General features: G+C 47.3%; 1 pseudogene; it reads right to left on the bottom strand.

Annotated features, from left to right (window-relative positions):
* Positions 1-2,589: 2,589 nt before the first annotated feature.
* LOC130118537 (uncharacterized protein K02A2.6-like) lies at positions 2,590-5,952 on the bottom strand (annotated as a pseudogene).
* Positions 5,953-6,672: the final 720 nt, after the last annotated feature.

The following is a 6,672-nucleotide window of genomic DNA, read 5'->3' as shown; positions in this document are numbered from 1 at the left end:
CGGAACCACCAATGCACAGGGGGATTCAGGGAGGCTTGGAGTGTGGAGCCAAGGGACTTCAGGAGATGGGTTCCGAGCGGGAAATATGGAAGTTGGATTGTATACTGAGACATCTGAGGAGTAGAAGGTGGAGAGCTGAAGGTTTGATGGTCTGTGCGATATGAAATGGGCCAATGAATTAAAATTAACCAGTAAATTAAAAACTTCCTGACAGATGGGAGGCAGCTGGCGAGGCTGGGGAAAATCACATCCTGCACCCGGACAATCAGCACTGGCACTCCTCAGGGATGTGTGCTCTCCTCTCTACTCTTCTTTCTCTACACAAATGACTGCACCTCAGGTGACCCATCCGTTAAGCTCCTGAAGTTTGCAGACAACGCAACCATCATTGGCCTTATCCAGCATGGTGACGAGTCTGCATATATAGATGGGAGGTTGATCAGTTGGCCCTCCGGTGTGGCCATGACAACCTGGAGGTGAACACACACAAAACAGTGGAGATGACAGTGGACTTCAGGAGAAGTATCCAACACTGCCCCCCCCATACTCAACAACATGGTGTCTATGGTGGAAACCTACATCTTTCTGGGTTCCACAATCTCCCAAGACCTAAGGTGGGCATCTAACATAGACACAATCATCAAAAAGGCCCAGCAGAGGATGTACTTTCTCCGCCAGTTCAAGAAATTATACCTGCCTTAGAAACTGCTGATTTAGTTCTACACTGCAATAATCCAGTCTGTCCTCTGCACATCCATCACTGTCTGGTTTGGTTTGGCCACCAAACACGACAGGGACAGACTACAACGGACATTCAAGTCTGCAGAGAAAATCATTGGTGCCAACATGCCCTCCATTCAGGACTTATACACCACCAGACTCAGGAAATGAGCAGGCAACATCACTGCAGACTCATCACACCCTGGTCACAACCTGTTCCAACTTCTCCCCTCTGACAGGCGCTACAGAGCACCGTACCCCAAAACAACCAAATATAAAAACTACTTATTTCCGCGGGCTGTCATTCAAATGAAAGCTTAACAGTGTCAAATAAATCCAACCACTTACTGTAATGTACATTGTATGTATTCTGGTATGCTCTGTCAGGCATGTATGTGAGTAACCTGCTAACATCAATTTCAACATCTCTGGTATATCCTCTGCACCATTGCACTTTATCACCTCTTATTTTGCGTGTGTAAACTAATCCTTGTGTATATATCTGAAGATTGTTGTTGTAGTTAGCGGTCAACGGATATGTTTGTTTTTTTCAGGGCCGATACCGATACCAATTATTGTTAAGTTATGGAGGCTGATAGCCAATATTTAGGGCCGATATTCAGTTGCAGTAAATGCAAAAATAAATAAATCGTGCCAACATATACAGCAACACAAACCCTGCCTTTAAATGAAATTATGTTCTCTGTTGTCGAGTTCATATCGGACCGACATTATGCTCTCTGGTGTGTGCGTGTGGGAGGGGGAGCAAGATGGAGAAACTAACGTTACGGAGATTAAAATGAACTAGTTCATGTTCATTATTTTGAATTTTACACTAAGTTCACATTCATTTGCTTTTTTATTTTATTTCATTTTATTTTTTTTAATGAGCTGCTCTGAGCTTTAACAGCCTCCTCCTACCTATCTATCCTCAGCCTGCAATCATTACCACCAGTGCATAAGTAACATAATGAATCAGAACCTCCTCCCCAAGCAACTCGTAGTTGCATAGAGGTAACCCTCTCTTTCCCCGGGGAGAACTCCAACATGGTGGAGCTCAACCAGGGACTTGTGAGTATCCCCGTACCTGCCCGGCGCCTGTCACCTTGGCCAACTCCGGAAAAGTAAAGAGTTCAGCCCCTCTCCACGAATTTGGTACCAGATCCCAACTAGAAACTTGACCATATTACACCAATTTTTGCCTTCCTTCATTGGCTTCCTATCCATGTTAGATCAGACTACAAAGTGCTTCTGCTGACTTGTAAAATCCGACATGGGCTTGCCCCATCTTACCTGTCTGATCTCTTTAAACCATACATTCCATCTCGAGCTGTTCGCTCTCAAAATACAGGGTTCCTGTATTTTGAGAGCATGCACATTAACATGAGTCCCAACACATTACACACCTTTCCCCCAGTCAACAAAATCTGCCAAGTGGCGTGGAGGGTGCCGGTCTCTTGCCGGACGCTGTAGAGGGGTAGTGGGCACAGGAATTGACACAGGACCAGAGGGATCTTCAACAGACCTGCTGGTCTCTGGTCGTGGCGTTTCAGGCGAGGTAGACTCGAGCGGCCCATCTTCAGGTGACTGCTCACCAGGAACAATTAATTCTCCAGCGACCACATCCGTGCGTGCAGTCATTCTACCATGCAGCTGATCCACGTGATGTCGATGCATTTGCCCATCAGGAGTCTGCACTCTATATGAAACTGGGCCAGTAGGATCAGCTATCACGCCAGGGACCCGTTTGTGTCCCCCAGTGTAGCTCCTCATGTACACAGTGTCCTGTGGCCTAAAACATCTGTTTGGGCCTTGCAGCTTTTCTGCACTCACCTCCTGCTTGAGGTGCATCTCATATTCATAGTCAGGATGAAGACGATCAAAGGCCGTGGTAAGACGCCGGTTCATGAGAAGCTCGGCAGGGCTCTTTCCTGTTGCTGAATTGGGAGTCACATGCTGTGACAGGAGAAACCTAGCCAGGCGTGTCTGCCAGTCACCGATAGTCATCCTAGACAGGGCCTCCTTGGTTGTCTGGACCATACGTTCTGCTTGGCCATTTGAATGAGGATGGTAAGGGGCCGTAGTCACTGCTCTGATGCCATTCCGTCTAGCAAACTCTTTGAATTCTTCTGATGTGAAGGCTGCACCATTGTCAGAAACAATGACATCTGGCAACCCGTGAGTTGCAAAGAGGAGCCTCAGTGTGCTGATCACTGCAGAGGAATATATTGAACTCACCATGGCAACATCTAACCACTTAGAATGTGAGTCCACAATTATGAGAAATGTCTTCCCCTGGAACGGACCAGCAAAGTCAATATGTAGCCGGGACCATTTCTTAGTTGTCCACTCCCAAGGGTGCAGCTGTGCTGTTGGTGGTGCATGACGAGTTCTCTGGCAGGTTTCACAGGATTTTACTGTCTGTTCTATTGCTAAATTCATACCTGGCCACCACGCATAACTCCTCCCCAGGCCCTTCATATGCACAATGCCTGGGTGTGCATCATGCAGCATGGCTAGCACCTCCTCCCTCGCCAGGTTGGGAATAACTACACGACTCCCCCATAATAGGCAGTCCTTGTGTGTGGACAGTTCATGGCGCCGGGTGAAAAACGGCTTGAAACGGCTGTCAGGTGTATCCACTGGCCAGCCATGCAAGACCCAGCGCAGCACCCAGGACAGAACTGGATCCTTCCGAGTAAGGGTGGCAATGTGTTTTGCATTCAGTGGGGCTTCAGGCGGCATTTCCAGTAAGAGCACCTCCATGGGTGGAGGGCTCTCACGCATACCAGCGGGCAGTGGTAAGCGACTGAGGGCATCAGCATTTGCTAGCTGTTTGCCAGGGCGGTAGCACAATTCGTAATCGTAGGCCCCAAAAAGAACACTCCACCGTAGCATGCGTGGGGACAGGACAGGTGGCATGGGCTTAGAGTGGTGTAGCAGGCCCAAAAGAGGTTTGTGGTCAGTAAAAACCACAAAGTGGCGACCAGCAAGGTACTGGTGAAATTTTTTGACTCCAAAAATGACCGCCAAGGCCTCCTTATCTATTTGGGCAAGATGATGGGAGCCTCCCGGTCATCAGACTCCATATGGAAGAGCAGCGCCCCCAAGCCATAAGGCGAAGCGTCACAAACAAAGGCTAATTGCTTTGTTTCGTCATAGTGCGTGAGCACGCCATCAGCCTGAAGCAGTTGTTTTGCAGCAGTGTAAGCTTTTTCATGTGCGTCAGTCCACTGCCAGGGTGCAGACTGATCCAGGAGGCGGTGCAGTGGTTCTATGAAGGCGCCTTATGAATAGCCTCAACTTTCTCCATAGTCGGCCGCACGCCATCCTTGTCCGCATGAAAACCTAAAAATTCAACTTGGTCAGCAGCAAACACACTCTTCTCCTTCTGTAGCCGCAATCCTGCTTCTGCAAATCGTTCCAGCACTGCACGAAGACGGTCATTGTGCTGGTCAACAGTCTTTCCCGCTATTAAGACATCATCCAGGTACGGTTGCACGCCTGGTATACTGGCGTGAAATGCTGAAATAGGGACACAACTGCCAATACTCCAAACTGCAGGCGGTGGGCCCGAAACAGCCCGCGATGGGTGTTTATAGTGAGAAGCTCTGCAGCGTCGTTGTCCAGCACCAGCTGCTGGTAAGCTTGTTTGAGGTCCAATTTACTGAAAAGCACCCCCCCCCCCGCCAGTCTGGAACAGCCACCGTAGGAATAGGGTATACATCACGTGTCACAACTGTATTCACAGTGCAGCGATAGTCACCGCAAATTCCTAAGCTGCCATCCTTTTTAACTACTGGTACGATGGGTGTGGCCCACCTTGAGTGTCTCATGGGTTCAAAAATACCCTGAGCTACTAGCTTGTCAAGCTCCTCATCTAGCTTTGGCCGAAGGACAAAGGGCACAAACGTGCTTTAAAAACTTGGGTGATGCTGTCGTATCAATATCAATAGCAATTGGAGGGGTTCGTGAAGCCCCGAGGTCCTGGAAGACTTCTGCATATTCTGTTAAGATGGACTCCACGGATTGTAAGCATACTTGGCGCACCCCCATTACAGAAATGCCTAGTGCCTCAAACCAGTCCCTGCCCAGTAGACTTGCCCCGTGACCTCGAACAATAATCAGTGGTAAGGTCTTGTGATTGCCTTGATACTGCACATCCACCAAAAACTTCCCATTAACTTGTAGTTCTGCTTGTGACCATTGTCTAAGCGCACTACTGTCCTTGTGCAGTAAAGGCGGCTGGTCAGGCCACAAGGTGTTGTAACTGCCCTCACTGATCAAGGAGCATGCGGCTCCAGAGTCCACCTCCATTACATGTGTTTTGTTATTCAGGATCACAGTGGCTTGATATGGCTTTTTACGTGAGCATACAGCTGCCTGCCCATGGTGTAAATGTCATATTCCTCTTGTTGTTGCCTAACAGTGTGTGTGTGTTGTTCGGATTGAGGAACTGTGTCAGAAGAATCTGCTGATGCGACATCCCTGCTCTTTTTAAAACAAACACGAGAAATGTGCCCCCTTTTTTTGCAATAGTGGGATACAGCAGAGGTAAATTTGCAATGTTGTTGGTTGTGTGTGCCTCCACAACGAAAACATGGCTTTGCACCACCTTCTGCCACTGTTTGTTTCACTTTCAAAACGGTTTGAATTAGTGCAGTCTGATGAACTTCTGCTGACTGTGGTGGTCCCAGCTGGTTTGGTTGTAGTGTTCGCGCATTTAACGTGGCTGTTTCCGCTGCAAGGGCTTTCTCCTCTGCTGCTTTGAATGTGAGTTCCTTTTCAGCCAGCAGGCGGCGCTGCAGCGCTTCATCTAGCACCCCACAGACAATTCTGTCACGCAGCATGGCTTCCAGTTGGTCACCAAAAGCGCAATGCACTGACAGTTTACGGAGTTCAGCAATGTAGCTGAAGATTCCTTGGCCTTGCTTTTGTTTGCAATTGTGAAACTGAAAACGCTGAACAATTTGTGATGTGGAGGAGGACTGTAGTGGCGCTTCAAGGCCAATACTAAGTTTTCATAGGTGACGGCCGTAGGAAGGACGGGAGCGACCACCGAACGTAGTGTAGAATACGTTGCAGCACCACAGACGCTAAGCAAAATAGCGCGTTTCTTCTCCTCCCCATCTACTCCATTTGCCAGGAAAAACATTCCAGTCTCTTAATATACTCCTCAATGGCAGTGCTGAAGCCTTCATCAAACTCTTCTATGCGACCCAGTGTGGTCATGGTGAAGTCGTTAGGCTACTCACAGATTCCTCAAAGCTGTAGTAGAATATCGGAGGTTGCTGATTTCCATCAATAAACTGTTCGGAACTGTTGGAGTTCGGATCTGTTTCGTCGCCAGTGTAGGATTCGACTTAGAGACGAGAGAGACATTGGTTGTAAACGAACTCTTTACTTAGAACTTAGCAAAGTTAGGATACTCAGCCATCAGGCTACACCTGCGTTCCCTCCAGTTCGGCTCATACTTAACATTACTTCCTAGTCTCGCCTCACGAGAGCCCCCCATCAAAGACTAACTAGAGAGTTTGCGCATTAACATAAGTCCCAATACATTACAAAATTGTTTGTGTCAGACACCTGTACAATATTTGCTATTATGAGACAATTGCTTTTACTTTTGAAATTACAAAACTGTTATGGACCAAATCATGTGTGGAAATCCAACGAATTTCTGAATTTGAATCTATTCTACAGTCTGAAAAATCATTGTGGTGGATGAAGAGGAACAGATTAGCCTGTGAAAAAACTGAAATGCTTAATTTTGCAAAGAACTTGCAAAAATGGTGAAAGAGAAGACCTAAATGGCCATTTCCAATGAAAGGCATAATAGTTCCTTGTTTTTTATACTATTGTCACTTTGTTCAATGTTCAAATGATACTAATATAATTCAGCAGAAATCAACTGCTCTATAGCAGGTTTACATTTCACTCAGTGTGTTTGAC

The sequence above is a fragment of the Lampris incognitus genome, chromosome 9 (assembly GCF_029633865.1).
Source record: "Lampris incognitus isolate fLamInc1 chromosome 9, fLamInc1.hap2, whole genome shotgun sequence".
Taxonomy (NCBI): domain Eukaryota; kingdom Metazoa; phylum Chordata; class Actinopteri; order Lampriformes; family Lampridae; genus Lampris; species Lampris incognitus.
Note: the sequence above shows the minus strand (reverse complement) of the source record. Positions and strands in the feature narration are given on the sequence as shown.